Raw genomic sequence first — 17,959 nt, 5'->3', positions numbered from 1 at the left:
AACTTTAGCCTTTTGGCACAAGACTAGACAAACATTCTTAGAACTGTTCTTTGAATGATGTGATACTGTACATCCAAGATTTGGATCTCAGGTGAAATATGCCTGTCTCTCCTAGATTTTATTAATCTCTCTGTCTACTGCTGAATGTACATGACCTTTCATCACGACTAAAAGTGAGAAAGCCAGAATGAAGAGACAGGTAGAAAATTCAAAAACACCCTCTTCCGTAAAATACAAATGTGATAAACACACATAATAAAGTTTTATCCAGAAACCATTTTAAACCAGCCCTTCCTCAGCTTTTATTTATGAAGGTTATATTTTGTATTTAGCAGAAGAACCGATAACTCCAGTCAACATACTGAGGGCCTTCCAGTAGCATGGATAACAGCCAACAGATGGACCAAAAGTTTTAACTACTTGACAGACAGCACTGGCCAAGATACTTAATCAAATTTATATTGTGAGTTCCTCTACACTCCAGATGACCTGTGTCCTATAAACCAGAAGTAAGATTTCTTATGCTTGATTTCTTGTAAAAAGACATTAGATCTGACAGTTTTTTGGATGCAAATGACTTACTGCATCCAGAACAATGTCATTTCTTGCTAATCTTATAACACCAGTCTTGGCAGGCAGTCCAAGGGGGACCAGATGAACTTTCTCAGACCTGATACAGAAGGACTTTCTTTAATGAGTAGACTGACTTTTTAAAAAAGCAAAGCAGACCAAACTACAACAGACATGTGTCTTGATAGTGTCACCCAGTGGCCAGATGAACGTATTATTCACAGCATGACCGTGGATTTTTTTGTAATGACATTTCCTATGAAGTTTTAAAAACTGATAGTCAGAAGAAGGACAAATTGACAACTGAGGAGCATGGAATTGTATAGTTGGGAGTCCAAGGGTCATCTAGACCAGTGGTTCTTAACCTTTGTTACTCGGATGCTTTTGAACTGCAGTTCCCAGAAACCCCAGTCAGGACAGCTGGTGGTGAAGGCTGCTGGGAGTTGCAGTCCAAAACTCCTGAGTAACCCAAGGTTAAGAACCAGTGATCTAGACCAACCTGCCAATGCAAAGCATCTTTAACAGATAGCTCTCCATCCTCTGTTTTAAAATACCCGGTGAAGAACTCATTGCCTTCCAAGAGAGTCTGTTCCACTATCAAACAGCTCTCACCATCAGAAAGTTCTTCATGATGTTCAGTAATAATTTCTTTTATTATAATTTGAATCCTTCTGTTCAGGTGTGCAGGAGACCAAGATGCTCTACCTTCCACTTAACGACCCTTCAGATATTTGAAGGGAACTATGATACTGAGTGCTCACTCGAAGGACAGATCCTGAAGCTGAGGCTCCAGTACTTTGGCCATCTGATGAGAAGAGAAGACTCCTTGGAAAAGACCCTGATGTTGGGAAAGTGTGACCGCAAGAGGAGAAGAGGATGACAGAGGACGATATGGATGGACAGTGTCACTGAAGCTACCAACATGAATTTGACCTAACTCTGGGAGGCAGTGGAAGATAGGAGGGCCTGGTGTGCTCTGGTCCATGGGGTCACGAAGAGTCGGACACGACTAAACAATGACGATGATACTACTACTACTTATTATTATTATTATTATTATTATTATTATTATTATTATTATTATTATTATTATTATTATTATTATTATTATTATTATTATTATTATTATTATTATTAATTTATATCCCACCTATCTGGTCGTGTCAGGACCACTCTAGGTGGCTAACAACATTAAAATCATACAATAGATATACACATAAAACAATTTTACATGAGAAAGATATTAAACAGAATAGGAAAACTGAGGAGAGGGGAAAAAAGGGGTGTCAGGAATTATCTGATGGGAAGGCCTGCCTAAACATCCAAGTTTTTAATTGGTTCTTAAAAGAACCCAGCGAGGGGGGCCGCGCGAATCTCAGGAGGTAAGTTGTTCCAGAGGCGAGGAGCCACCGCCAAGAAGGCCCGATTTCTTGTCTTCTCCTTCCAGGCCTCCCTCGGCGTTAGGCTCCTCAGCCTCACCTCCTGGCTCGCGCGAGTGACACGGGTAGTTCTTGGTGGGAGAAGGCGTTCCGCCAAGTACCGAGGTCCTAAACAGTTTAGGGCTTTCTCAACCCAGGCTAAACTTCTCAACCCAGGCTAAACATTCTCAGCTCCCTGCTCCTTACAGGACTTGAAGCTTTTACTAGTACACACACTTTATTTTGGTCTTTCAATCCAGTCCTTCCTGAAGGCAACAGTAAAGCTGGAGTAAGTTCAGCTCTCAACTGGGAAAGGATGGTTGACTGAAAAATTGTATGGGAGGACATTCAAAAGAATGTAGAAGGAAGGAGATGTGTGGGGAAATTCATAAGCCTGAGGCTCATTCATGTGATCCCAAACTATGGGCAGCACCACTAGGAGCTGACCCATGAAATTTTGCTGCTTGAGGCAAAGGATATGTCCCATCCTTTGTCTGTATATTTCATATACATACACCAGCCAAATTGGCTGTTGAATCATATTTTGACCCTGGTGACATGGCAACACTTATGTCTTTGATACCTTGCTACTGCTTTGTGACATTCACTGTCATCTGCAGCCTGCTTCACTCTACTAAATGGAACAGCTGCCCCGGAATACATACCAGCTTCAACAACCATATACAGTATTTGTATGTCCAAAGATCAACAACAGCCTATATATAAATATAAATAAATAAATAAATAAATAAATCTGAAGTGGTTTACCATTCCCTCTGTATTACTCCATTACTTTCTTTAAAGCAAGCCTCTCTTTTTTTTGACTCTTCAAAGAAAACCTGTTTTTGGACTGTTTCTGTGACTTTCCATTGCCCTCCAAAATTCCCCTTACCTGGGTCATGAAGCTACAACAATGTATCTAGTTTGGAATACCTTTGATGGTAAGTCTGTTCCATGCATGTTCAGTTTACAAGAAAAATGCTGTTTAGCCTTTTTGAAAAGCCTTTTATGAGAATCAATATTTCAGCCCCTGCAGACTAGATTCCTTCCAAATTAAAAAACAAACAAACAAACAGTGGGTGGGGCCAACCATTCTCTTTCAAGATAAGCAAGATTTATCTTTCCAATTTATATGATCTGTTTTAAATCTGGGGACATTTAAGGTTGATTGTTACTGCCGTTTGTTTCTGCACAGGGGGCAAAACAGTTTTACTTTTTAAAAAATCATAACTCAAAACCCCTTTGCCCAAACTTCCCCAATTTTAGTTTAGAACAAAAACAGGCTATTTGCTACTTCTGTGCCACTTTTGGTGCTTATTTGAAGGCCAGTTTCATAGTTATAATTTTTTGTTTGGACTGGTACCATTTTTAGAATTGCCTTGCGGAATGTTGATTTGCTTTGCTGCACAATAACATCACTGCACTCTTCTGCAGTGATAATGAACTGCATCCCCAAACCTGTTTCTTGGGAATTAGCCATGATTACATTATTCTGGGACAGGGTGAGTGATCAGCCCTTCCTGTCCAATATTAGGGGGCTGTAGCTGTCTCTATCCCTGTTACTGCACTAATGCAGGGATTGGCTGGGCTCTGAGTTCGGAACATGTTGATAAATCATCTGTAGGATGAAAGCTGATTCCCTAGCACCACATTCTATGTGTTGTGTCTCAGAAAACCTAGAAGCAGACTTGCATGAACACCTGTCAGTCTCCATCTGCAGATATGCATATACACCCTACTTGTAACACAATATATATAACTGAGAGTTAAGATTCTAGGGAATGGAGCTGACCTCTCTGCTTGTCTTAACTGCACGCAAGTATCAAAATTTCCTAAAATTAATCAAAGCATTGTCAGTCAGGTGTATGATATTTCCTCCGACAACCTGTGTTCAATTACTCTTCCGCTGCAGCTGTCCACATCCTGTGGCCAGGATTTAAACTTGTGACCTCCAAATGCCCTCCAGTCCGATTCCAGGACTCCCTTCAAACATGGTCAAATTCAAACACCCATGAAAGCCAAGGGAAAGCCTCCATTGGCTGACCTTGAGAGCAGGTCCCTTTGAATGGAAGGAAAAATGTGGCAACTGGTCTGGATGTCACAGGTATCTGGTTCTGCCTCACTATCCGTGTTCAGCAGCTCTTTTTCTGCTAATCTGTCCCTTGTAGCAGAGCAGCTTCAACCTAAGAGTGCCAAACACCAGAAAAACAAGGCAGAGAGTCTATCCCTGTGATAGCTTGGCTCATTTCAGAACAGACAGGTATCAGATAATAAAAAGAAAACAGTGAGAATGGCTTGGGATTGCCTAGATGGAGACTATTTCTGACTTCTGTGTTACTATAAAGGATAGTAAGGAGAAAGGATAATGGAGTAAGGAGTTGCAGAGTTGATTGTTAAAACATCTGTATGTATCTCTCTCTGCAAGAGATCATTGATTCCCATTTTTGGTTACTTACTCCATATTAATGTACCAGTCCATATATTGCCTTATTCCTGGCTCTCAGTAGTGTTTTCTGGATCTTTATTGCCTTTAGTTCTTGCTTTGTTAATTTTGTTGTACACAGCCAACTCATTGTTCATTCAGTTGATTGCTTGTTCATAAATGTTTTCTTTATCTTTCTCTCCCTCTTCCTCCTGATAGACCACATACATACACACACCATTACCTTCTTCTCAGTCATCTTCATACACATTATATAGGTCCTTTCTGTAAACCTTTCAGGAACACTTGGAAAGCAAGACAAAAAGTAAAAGCAAAGAAGTAGGATGGAGTAAGCCATTGCCTAGAATAACTTGTGTCCCAATAAAGTGGTTTATGGTCACTTTTTTTGTCCTTTCCCCACTGTAAGCTAAAGATATTGTCATAGAAAGTCCCTGCATTTATAACATAAAGCACAAGTCTTCTTGGAGATTTTCACAGAATACACAGTTTAGAAAAATCACTTTCTTTTGATGCTTATCAAACATTAATGATACTTTTCACATATTTAGAACTGCCTTTAAGTGCCCTGTGGTTCAAAGTCTGTATTGATCCTCACTTGGAATTTGCTGGCCAACACATGCTGATGTCCCTGACTAGGAAGGTCACTGTGTCAACATTTGGGACATTTTATTTTCTGTCATATAATTTTTGAACAGTTTCCCTCTAGCTTGAAAATGAGCCCCTTTGGGTTGAATTGTCTTTTGTTTTCTTTGTCACAGATAGATGGCTAAGTAATAAAGCAATTCTTCACTGTTTTAGTGGGTAACTACTCTTGGGCTTCACTCTTGCTAATAGCACAGCCTTTCAGGATGCAAAAGGTCCTAAGCACTCTTATTAGGAAGCAACTCCCACTGAATTAAGTGGTGCTTAATTCTGAACACATTTGTTTAGGATCACTAATCCCACTAATAGCACCTGAAAAGCATAATTACACCTTGGCCCTAAATTCACTTACTTAGAGGCAAGTGGCTCCATTGTTTTCAATAGAATGGACTTTACAATAATTAAACTCACATTAAGATCACAAAGCTCTCAACCACCCTTGAACTCTGCTAGGTAAATCATACATGCTTGCCCTACAAATCTTACAAATGTAATCCTATTCAGTTTGCCTTACAAAAAGCTACATTAGATGAGCCTCTTCTGGGTCATTTGCAATTCTTTGAGGGAACAACCTGCACAACTGTGCTTTGAGCAGAGTAATAGAATGTACCTTTTTAAGAACCTCCTTCAGCTTTCATTTCCATAATCTATACAAATAAGCTTTTGTTTTATTCCATGAGGAGTGGCTTGGAATTCAGTAGAACGCAAGGTCATTAACAGGTGAACCAAAACAAGAAAAGGAAAGGAAAAGACTGTCACATTTCATGATTATAGCTTTTCTGAACTATAGTCCATAAAACTGTCTGTTATAGCAAAATGTATCTAAAGAAATAGGCCACACTACCTGAGACAATGCCAAATAAAACTTGTTAGTCTTTAAGGTGCCACTAGACTCTTCATTGTGCCACAGATTAACACGTATGATTTCTTCTTAGAAATAATAATAATAATAATAATAATAATAATAATAATAATAATAATAATAATAATAATAATAATAATAATAATAATAATAATAATAATAATAATAATCACCCTCATCATCATCATCATCTATCATCTTCCCATCTTCAGCAAAAAAAAAACAGATCTTCCTTATAATCTGGTCTTCTTGGGCAACACTACTTTACAATGGATTTTCCAAATTTCCTTTATAATAACCCATGGCATTCTGAATGTACAGTACTGAAAACCAGGCCCAAGTAAAATCATTGGATTAAAAAAAAAGCCTCATTCTCTTTGACATGAGAAAGTCTCACTGAATTCCGTGTGCTTTAGCTCCAAATGTGTACAAGGGACCGAAATTAAAGAAAGTTAAAGGATTGTTCGCAAGAAAGCAAAGTGGCTGTCCAACGAGGCCTTAGAAATAGCAGAGAGGAGAAGGGAAACAAAATGCAAACGAGATAGGGAAAGTTACAGAAAATTGAATGCAGACTTCCAAAGAATAGCAAGGAAAGACAAGAGGGCCTCCTTAAATGAACAAGGTAAAGAAATAGAGGAAAATAATAGAAAAGGAAAAAACAGAGATCTGTTCAGGAAAATTGGAGATATTAGAGGAACATTTTGTGCAAAGATGGACATGATAAAAGACAAAAATGGGAGGGACCTAACAGAAGCAGAAGACATCAAGAAGACGTGGCAAGAGGAATTATGGAATTTGGATATCCCGGACAACCCAGATAATGTGGTTGCTGACCCTGAGCCAGACATCCTGGAGAGTGAAGTCAAGTGGGCCTTGGCTAACAACAAGGCCAGTGGAGGTGATGGCATTCCAGTTGAACTACTTAAAATCTTAAAAGATTATGCTGTTAAGGTGCTACATTCAATATGCCAGCAAGTTTGGAAAACTCAACAGTGGCCAGAGGACTGGAAAAGATCAGTCTACATCCCAATCCCAAAGAAGGGCAGTGCCAAAGAATGCTCCAACTACCGTACAATTGCACTCATTTCACACGCTAACAAGGTTATGCTCAAAATCCTCCAAGGTAGGCTTCAGCAGTATGTGGACCGTAAACTCCCAGAAGTACAAGCTGGATTCCAAAGGGGCAGAGGAACTAGATACCAAATTGCTAACATGCGCTGGATTATGGAGAAAGCCAGAGAGATGCAGAAAAAGAGCTACTTCTGCTTCATTGACTATGCAAAAGCCTTTGACTGTGTGGACCACAGCAAACTATGGCAAGTCCTTAAAGAAATGGGAGTGCCTCACCACCTTATCTATCTCCTGAGAAACCTATACGTGGGACAGGAAGCAACAGTTAGAACTGGATATGGAACAACTGATTGTTTCAAAATTGGGAAAGGAGTATGACAAGGCTGTATATTGTCCCCCAGCTTCTTCAACTTATATGCAGAATATATCATGCGAAAGGCTGGACTGGAGGAATCCCAAACCGGAATTAAGATTGCCAGAAGAAATATCAACAACCTCCGATATGCAGATGATACCACTCTGATGGCGGAAAGTGAGGAGGAATTAAGGAACCTTATAATGAGGGTGAAAGAGGAGAGTGCAAAAAACGGTCTGAAGCTCAACATCAAAAAAACTAAGATCATGGCCACTGGTCCCATCACCTCCTGGCAAATAGAAGGGGAAGATATGGAGGCAGTGACAGATTTCACTTTCTTGGGCTCCGTGATCATTGCAGATGGTGACAGCAGCCCCAAAATTAAAAGACGCCTGCTTCTTGGGAGGAAAACGATGACAAACCTCGATAGCATCTTAAAAAGCAGAGACATCACTTTGCCAACAAAAGTCCAAATAGTCAAAGCTATGGTTTTCCCTGTAGTAATGTATGGAAGTGAGAGCTGGACCATAAAGAAAGCTGACTGCCAAAGAATTGATGCTTTTGAATTGTGGTTCTGGAGGAGGCTCTTGAGAGTCCCCTGGACAAACCTATTCATTCTAAAGGAAATCAAGCCTGAGTGCTCACTGGAAGGACAGATCCTGAAGCTGAGGCTCCAATACTTCGGCCATCTCATGAAAAGAGAAGACTCCCTGGAAAAGACGCTGATGTTAGGAAAGTGTGAAGGAAAGAGAAGAAGGGGACGACAGAGGATGAGATGGTTGGACAGTATCATCGAAGCTACCAGAATGAATTTGACAGAACTCCGGGAGGCAGTGGAAGATAGGAGGGCCTGGCGTGCTCTGGTCCATGGGGTCACGAAGAGTCGGACACGACTAAATGACTAAAGAACAACAAAAGTGTGTGAGCTTCTCGTTCTTCTGACAATATTCAAGAATAATGCCTTTTCAATAGACCTGGGATTTGTTTTAAATGACATTTCAAATTTGAAATTGCCCACCCTTTTAAAAATGCTTTTAAATATTACTTAAAGTTGACTTTGAAAGCAAACATGTTTCATTCTGTAACATGCTCCTACAATATTGAGAAACAACATCCATTCAGGATGTTTTATTTTGTTTTTTAATCTATTTCACACTGTTTTCAATTAGCTCACTTCCACACACTTCTAGGGGCCCCCTCACTTCTATTGATTGACACTGATGGATGCTAATAAACCATCATTGCTAGTGCCTTCCTTCTTAGCCCCTAACTTTTAATTGTGACTATAAACCATTCCAAAGCCCTGTGGTTTTTTTATTTCTTTCTTTGAAGCACTTCCCGTATTTGAAAAGCAGGAAAGAACAGTCAAAAAATACTGGAAGAGCAGAAAGGGCATAGTTAGATATCTTAATGCCAAATCAGATTGGGCAAGTTCTAGTACCTTTTTAAAACAGATGCTAAAAGCAAAAATGATGACTGAGCTCTCTGCACAGGCTGGCAACAGTGTGACTTATGATGATTACTAGAAGCGAACTATAACTTGCCTGGGGCTTAGAGTCAAAATTAAAATGAAAGGCTTTATATAATGTTAAACATCAATCATGATTTTGATGCACCTCTAATTTGATGCTGTCTCGTCATTTCATTTTGATGCAATATGAGGAAAACCTAATGTGTTCTACATGGTTATGGCAATTAGACAGGAGGGCCTGGCGTGTTCTGGTCCATGGGGTCACAAAGAGTCAGACAAGACTTAACGACTAAACAACAACGGCAATTAGAAAAGATGGATCAGAGAAGTTCATGGAAAAGGATCCACTCATTGTGTTTAGCCCATTTTCAAACCTTCTCCAAACATTCACTTCTAAATAAAACAATGTACCTTAATTATGAGAAAGGGGGCATGACAGACACCAGATGTTTAATATACCAAAAGCAGGGAAAACATGAAATAATCTGAACTTCACATATGTGAGGCCAAATGCCAAGAATCATTGAATGGCATACACAGTAAGGCAATGAATGTTAGAGTGGCTTCTTAAAACTCATGGCAACTAATCATGAAAATCTTGCTACCAAAGTATAAAACCTTCAGCATGATGGCTACAAGCCTGTACATACTTTCCTAAGAGGAAGCCATTTTGGACTCAGTTACTTCCGAGCAGATGTTCACAGGATTGCACTATTAACTATCAGGCAATCCAGCAAAAAGTAGACATAGAGATCTAAGTCACTGAGCTTGCGTTTTTTGTCACATAGTGATGATGTAATTGGTGCATGACAAGAAATACAAGCACCAACTTTCTGACTAGTTCATTCACCAGTCGCACTTGTGCCATTGGATTTAACACCAGCGTAAATATTCAACTGGAGTTTGGCCAATGATTTATATGGACTGTAATAAGGTGACAATAAGGACAACATACATAACCAAATAAGACTAAAGAGGATACTGATTTTCACACAAAGATGCAAAATTAGAAGTTAGCTTACGTAAATCCCACCGCTTCAACGCTTCTACTGTAGACTTGTGATCAGATTTTGGCTCAAGGGGCCTGTAGTACAAGATTTTAAAAAATATATTAAAGCATTGGCTTAATAACTGTAATTAATTAAAACTATGGCCTGCTTCTTTAGAGGCACAAAGTATTATCCAGAATGTACTGTAAACTACAAAAGGTTGGGGGTACAATTATATACCTAAATTAGGGTGTGGAGGTGTTGGGGAGACTGAGGGGTGCAAATTTCAGCCCTTGAGGACCACCTGTAGCCCACCTCTGCTGAAAACTGTGAAATTCAGAGAAAATTAAATGGAGAAAGTAGACTAATTACAGTGGCCATTCACTAAACTTTTAGATAACACAAGAGTCTGTGCATTCCTGGTGAGTAGAGGCATTAAATGCATCTACTCACCAGGATGTCTGTGGATGTTTTCACTTTAAGAAAACATTATCACAGTTGCAAAAAAGATAAAATTATCATGGAAGTAAGTTTTATAGAACCAATTACCTGTGAGCACAAGTCACCTGTAAGCACTTAGAGGGTTGCAGGTTTAAAGGATTTATAATACAGGTGAAAGTGTAAAGTGAACCACAGAGAAAAGTGCAGTTTTGAAAGTGAAAAGACATGCTTAGAAATTTAATAATGTAAGTTTAGTCTTCAAATGCATTCAGCTGAGTAGCAACTACGTAAATATATAAATAAATCTGAGGAGAGTTCCAACTGAAGCAATGAATTAATGGAGTAATTCATTGTCTAGCTGTCTACATGTTTAACTCCTATAATTATTTTCATGTTCTCACTCTGTCTTTATTTTGGGGGCATAGATTGACTGTGCAGTCACACAGCCATCCCAATAAGCACAAAGTACCACAAATTATCCTCATGATAATTAGCACATTGGGTTTTACTGTCATCTTTCATTCCCATTAAGCATAAAAACAAGATAGCTCAATATTGTTCAAGTACAAATCTTCGTTGGCTGTATAGCACAAGGGCTTGGGAATATTTCAGGACTGGTGGACCTCAGGGGGTGAGGTGGGGTGGGGTGGGGTGAATAAAGACATACAGTAAGAGCCCTCAGACATCCAAAGCAAGCAATGAAACTTTACTGAATTGAACCTGACCAGGGAATAGCTGTGTGGGAACAAACTTGTATGATCTATTATCATGGAGGTCCATGGGGATGGGAGTGCTCCCTATCCCTTCAAATCCTGAACTTTGTATTTCTTTACATTTACATAGATCAAGACTAGAGTCAAGTCAGCCATTTACAAGTGTCACTAATAGACTTCCCCAAAATTATTTTTGGAGATATCCTTGTCTATTAATACCGATTATCTAACATTTGAGATCTTGTACTGACAACACTGCATTGGTAAAGTATTTGGAAAACATTAGGAAAAATGTCCCATCTCTAAAAACAGAAGCTCTTTGGAATCAACTTTGTAGATAGGCAGTTAATGCAGATGCAGTCATTATGTCATGGGCAGCCCAAGACCAGGGCAAAGAGGCAACTAGCCAAAATTGGACATCTGATGAGCCCACTTCCTGGTCCACAAGCCTTGCCAGTGTTATATGCAATGACTTCCTGCTACTAGGTTGGGATAGGAGACCACTTTTGAGGTACGCAGTGTGTCAAATGTAGGGAAGGAAGATTGCCATTCAGTGAGATGGGGATAGAATGGAAGTTTCAATTAGTTAGACGGTGCTGTACTTCCCCTTATGATAAAGGAAAGTAGCAAGAGATAAATTTCTGACAGTCTGGAGGTTCCACATACCTGCCATAGCTGGTTGCATGATAAGATTTGTCTTTCATGGAAGTGCCTAATTCCTATTTCAGTCCATTCAGGAGTGACATCCTACATGTGCCTGGAGAGGCCAGGGTATGAAATGGCAGATTGGCCAACATCCCCGAGACCTGTTGGTTCCTGCTAGCTAGGACAGAGTTTTGTGGGTTCACTTTTCTTTTTCTCTGATGTTACTTTCTTAAATTCTCCTTTTCTTTTCTTTTTTTTTCCTGATAGATCCCTCCTGTTTGTCACAGTGTCATACCAGGTTGGCACAGGGGGAAGGAGCTGAATTTGAGGCCTGACTGGAAAATGGAAAGGCTTGGGATATGTCCTCTGAGCATCCCATTTCAACTCCTAAAACTGAGAACAGTGCTATCAATAACTTTATGTTAGTGGAACTTAAATGAGCTCTTTGAGATTTATACAACCCCGGTGCAGTGCAGTCCTTTTAATACTGGAAGGGCCCCCTTGTCCTTAATCTCTCCATCCAGAAGCTCTGGTTTAAGAAAGTTCTGTTGTCTCGTAGCTATTGCCACACCTTATGCATTCCTTTTATTAATTCCAAACTGTGGAGGGAATATTCATTTATGATATATGGCCTGGCCAAAATCCAGGCAGGCAGGATCCACTTGCACAAGGAGCATCACATCAGCTGCAATGGCAGAGTGCTGGTGAATAAAGGATTCCTTTTGCGATTTGGGGGTATGCACTACTTAACTGCACTTTGTACAAGTTGTGCACACCATGAAATTGGAAAAGGAAGCCTTTAATCAGCAACAATCTGTTGCTGTCAATGACACCATTCCGTTGCTTGGGTGGGGCTGTGCAATGGTATTTGCAAATTTATTTATTTATTATGAAAAAAGATAATAGGAACAGAATGGCAATTCAATCAAGAATTTTCTGGATGTCTGAAGGATAAAGATTACACTTCAGTTACTGTATATGATAAAGGACAACTTCACTTTCCAGCATGTTACAATGGTGCCTCGCATTACGACGTTAATTCGTTCCAGCGAAATCGCTGTAGAACGAAAACGTCATAAAGCGAAAATTAAAAAGCCATTGAAACACATTAAAACCTGGTTAATGCATTCCAATCGGCTAAGAACTCACCATCGAGCAAAGATCCTCCATCGAGGCGGCCATTTTTGGGTGCCTGTGCAACGAGAAATGGCTCCTAAACACAGCGGGGAGCCATTTCGAGCACCCGGTGGCCATTTTGACAACCCGACGATCAGCTGTGTTGATAGTCGGGAAGCAAAAATCGGTTCCCGAAACAGGGAACTGATCATCGCGCAGCGAAGTTCCCCCATTCGAAACATCGTTTTGCGATCGCAAAAACCTCGTCATAATGTGGATTTGTCGTTAAACGGAGTGCCCGTCTTGCAAGGCACCACTGTACTTGTTAATTCCTTTTATAGCTGTGGGGTGTTGCCTCATAGAACAATAAAGGAGTTTTGTGAGCTGTCCAGAGTAGACTATGTCTAAATGGGCAGCATATAAACTCAATAAATTACAGTGTGTGTGTATATATATATATACATACATACATACTTATGAGAGCAACTAACAGATAGAAGTATTTTACCAAAAACATTTCAGCTTCTGCCCTCAATTGCTCTGATAAAACTATGCTGCCACTATACTGGAAGGACTGATTTATTAGTTACATTTATGTCCTACCTTTCATACAATGAGCTACCCCAACTCCAATATCATTTTCACAACACCCACCTAGTGAGGCCAGGCGGAGAAAGAGGTATTCACCCCAGGTCACTCTATAAATATTCATGGGTCAGTAGGAATTGGCCCCATGACCACCAAGTCCCAGACCAACATTCAGAGCGTTACACAATCTTACATCTTTACTTTCTTACATCTCCTACTAAACTGGATCATCAAATAATCTTAAATCCATGTACGATAAGAAAGAGACAGAGAAAAAGAGATCAAGCAGATGCTGACGTTCAAAGCCCTGTGCCTCCATGCCAGGTATCCTTCCCCTAGTTGAATTTCTACCTGGTAACCTGTCTCAGGATGGTTTTGAGAAACAGGGCAAAGCAGAACAGGCAATCCTACGAGAGGGTATATCCTTTTTGAAACAGCAAGCTTCATTTTAACATCAACTTCATTAAGTAAAACTGTTCATTCAGCCTGATGGCAAAGAGGTAATAATGAATGAGTTGATTGTTCTGATATAATGGCACTGAGATCTCATCTTATGTTTCAGAAAAGCATAATTGATTTCATGCTGCCATGCAGAGACAACTTGACTATGAGAACTCAACAATGGCAAATGCAAGAGTTTCTTCAGGCGATTGTCTTGCTATATTTGTGAACAATTTAGACCTATTAGCTTTTAACGAGCTGCTAATCTTTATTGCCCGCATCTCAAAGAGTCAGTTTTTGCCATTTTGCTCCATTTAAATTTAAATTTCACATAATTCAGAGAAGAAATCGTTTCTATCCCCAAGTCATCATCAACAACATGCACGTGACCCCATTAGGGTTTTTTCTTATGCTTTACAATAATGATACACAAATAGAGGCAAAGCAGAACCAAATGATCAATAATGTGTCATTTCAAAAATCAATTATAAAACAATTAGTCTGAGGTAATTAATCTTCTGGCACAGAACAATGCCCTAATGAACTTCAGCACTGCAGCCTCTAGTGGAAAAGAACAGGACTATAGGCATTTTGGTTAAGAGTTATTAATTTAATACAATATCTCTGTGCAGAATAACAGTTAAAACCTCAGAAGTACTCATTAATTCCTTATTCTGATTTCACATTAAGCATTCCATTAATTCTATATTTACAAAGGTTTTGATGATGACCGCTATATATGAGGGCCTTATAATTAGGCCTCTTTCCCCCCAGAGCTTAATGAAATTTAACTCCATTTTTAATAATTGTTTGAACAAAAAATGTTGAGGGGTGAGGCTAAGATTTCGTGAAAGAGCTGCTTCCTACATTAACATGGCAATCCCAAACAAATCTACTTAGATGTACATCTATGGTAAATGCAAAGAAGCTTCCAAACTAGGAAGCAAACTCTAGTTTACCATCACATATATACACAGAAGAGCTTCTGATAATAGTAGTATAGCCAAATGACAGCAGTAATAATTAACAGTGTCTTTTGTACAAAATGGTACATTTTCATGTTTAATGTGTAAGGCAGGAGTGGCTCATAGAGCAGAGCAGGAGGGCACAGTGCATTCAAATTTTGAGCAAGGTGCCCCACTCACCCTAGAAACGAGCTATCCTTGGTGTAAGGAAATCATTTTAAAAATTCTTGGGAAATGTGGAGGTTGCAGGAAAAGAGGAGGACTTAATATAAGATGGACTAACTCATAAAATGAAAGCATGGCCTTGACTGTGGAAGACCTAGTAGGGCTGTTAACAACAGGACCTTTCGGAGGTCATTAATTCATGGGTCATTGTAAGTAAAAAGTGACCTAACACACACAACAGCTGTATTTCATATGAACTCCCAGTGTATGCAATCTTGTAATGTCCAGGTGAAGGTTTTTAGGTTTTTAAAACCTAGTCCATGTGATGCTTTGGCAAATATTCAATCCTGTCATTCCATCAGCACTAACAACGTCACACTCACACACTCCTAGTTCTGCACTCTGTGCAAGGTCCCATTTTAGTTGCAGAACTGATTGTAGAACCGGTTGCAAAAACAAATGCACAATCAAGAGTACAAGTGATGTGTTGCTGCTTCTACATCACATCATCTCTGTCTCAAGGCCCCCCCCCCAGGGAGTTTGGATTTCAACTCCCAGAAACCCCACAAGCATGGCTAATGGCCCGGGATTCTGGGAACTGTAGTCCAAAATGATTTAGAGTCCCAAAATTTGTGGGCCACTAACCTGCATCAATTACTTCACTAGCCTGTAAAGTTTCTTTCTGGACCTGCAATTCTCAGCATAACCCAGCCAGTATGGCCATGCTAGCAAGGGATAATGGGAGCTGTAGTACACAAAATAAACTTTTTAAAGCTTCCATTCCTCTTCAGTTTTCCAGCACTGCCATCAGGAAGAACCTAAGGTGCTAAAATGGTATACAGAAGACAATATGGACAATGTAAAAAAAGAACTAACTCAGAGAAACTAAATTATTTTTAAAGTATCTTCCCAGTCTTGTCCTTCCTGTCAATGCTTCCCCATTGATTAAGAAAATATAATATAGATATTCTTACATTATCAAATATATTTTTCAGGATCCTTAGGTCAAAAAAAGGGGCATAGAAAAGATGCTACATTTAAAACATCCAAATTAAGTATATCTGAACTGGTTATGTATTTTGTTTTCTCGAAGAAAATTAATCTTAACCTCAGGCAAATTATTAAGTCAGCAGGGTCAGGTGACAAAATGGGAGGAGGAAACAAGCTAGTATCAATTGTTTTAAGAGATAAAGGAGCTTCTTTCTATAAATTAAACAAGCCGGGTAGCTGTCACTCACTTGCTGCCTCCTGATTCCCTCTGTAAGAGTTGCTTGTTGTTGTCTGGGGTTCAGCAAAATTTCACAGCAGGTGGATTCTGAAGAGAAGACAGCACTGGAAAAAATGCAGACTTTGAGGTAAACTAATGCAACACATCCCATGAAAAATGTATGTAAACTAAGTTTACCTTCTAAGATATGTAATTTCTGATTTCTCCTAGAAAACCAGCTGTGCATTTTCTGTTGGCTCCTAGGTATTGAAGATTTATCTTTCTTTTAGCCATAGGGAAAAATTTCTGTAATGTATTCAGTGATTTAACAACAACAACAAAACCCTAAGGATTACTATATCTGTAATTTGGCTGAAATTACAATTATCATTGCCATTATAATAATACATTCCTATGATGGCTATAGATTGGAGTTGTAATGTGTCATTAAATTTAGACAAAGATGTTGTTCTGAAATTATGATTTTGCTTGTTGTTAATTTACATTCTTCTGTTTCAGGGTTTTTATAAGTGTGATTCTATCCATACAATTAATCCAAATAGGAGATGGTAAGTACTTTTCAAAGTTTTTTTTGCATGTAAAGAAATAAAAGTTTAATAAAACTGTCATCTAAAATACTAAGACTGGCATCCTATTGGTGTTGGCACAAGGTCTGTGTAACTTGTCATGGGTAACTGGTGCTAATTGATGAGGTGTCAGGGTGCACCCCTGTTGTGCTACCAGGCATTGCTATGTGTGAGACCAAGATGTGCCCTGGCATCTCATCAATTGGCTGCAGTTAGCCACAGCAAGTTGCCCAGATCTCGCATGAACAGCTAACCCTGTAGAAATGAAGAGCATTTCCCCCCATAATATCCCCATGCCTAAAAGCCTGGAATGCAAAATTTCTGAAAAGTAGGTACTTGTAATGACTGGTGCCCAACAGCAAGTTGCAGATGAAGCTGTGTAGTTAAACATGCCTCCCGTTATGTTTGTATCAGAGGTGGGTTGGGACGGTTCATGCCTTTCTTTTAATTACATGTCTAAGACTGAGAGCCTTTTAGGAGGGCACAAAAATAGTATCTGGCAAAACCAAAGTAAAAAATAAAGAAAAAAATATGTGGCACCATAAACCTAACTCCCTAGTTCTAAAAATTCTAGAAATGTTAGGAATCAAAGTTCATCTGAATTTAAATGTAAATATTCTATACAACTGAGTTTCAACTATGTTTGAAATAAGGGTGTCTTCTTGACATTTCTCGTCCCTATTCCCATTGAAGCAAGTTAATAAAATAAGAATACATTAAAGACTGCATATATAGGCCAATACAGTATTTGGTTGCTGAGCATAGTAAACTGGAGTAGAGTAGGCTCACTTGAATCAATGGGGATTTGGTGAGTCAACTCCTGTAGAAGTTCCATTGTTTTAAATGGGTCTACTCAAACTATGACTTATTTTAGCATAGCATATTGCAGTTACAATAGGCCTGTTTGAATCAATGGATTTATGGGGGGGTTGACTCACCAAATCTCCATTGATCAATTGGCCTACTCTAGTGTAATTTACTACATTAAGCAGCAGGATTTTGGCCAATTTCTTGAAGTTATAATAAATTTGTGTTGATTAGCACTGTGTACAGTACTCTAATATCAGATAGTGTGACCATTATTGTGGATTTGACCATTTTTTCCCTTTTTGAAGCCTGTGAAGGAGAAGATTGTGATGACAACTCAAACCAAGAGAGGCTGAATACACCATTGGATACCTTTCACATTCTAAATCACCTCAATTCTGAAAAGAAAAAGAAGGACAGCCCTTCTAATGTTTTGCCTTTTATTGGCATCACAGACGGTATG

This window comes from Pogona vitticeps, chromosome 2 (genome assembly GCF_051106095.1).
Source record: "Pogona vitticeps strain Pit_001003342236 chromosome 2, PviZW2.1, whole genome shotgun sequence".
Taxonomy (NCBI): Eukaryota; Metazoa; Chordata; class Lepidosauria; order Squamata; family Agamidae; genus Pogona; species Pogona vitticeps.
This window is presented reverse-complemented; position numbering follows the sequence as displayed.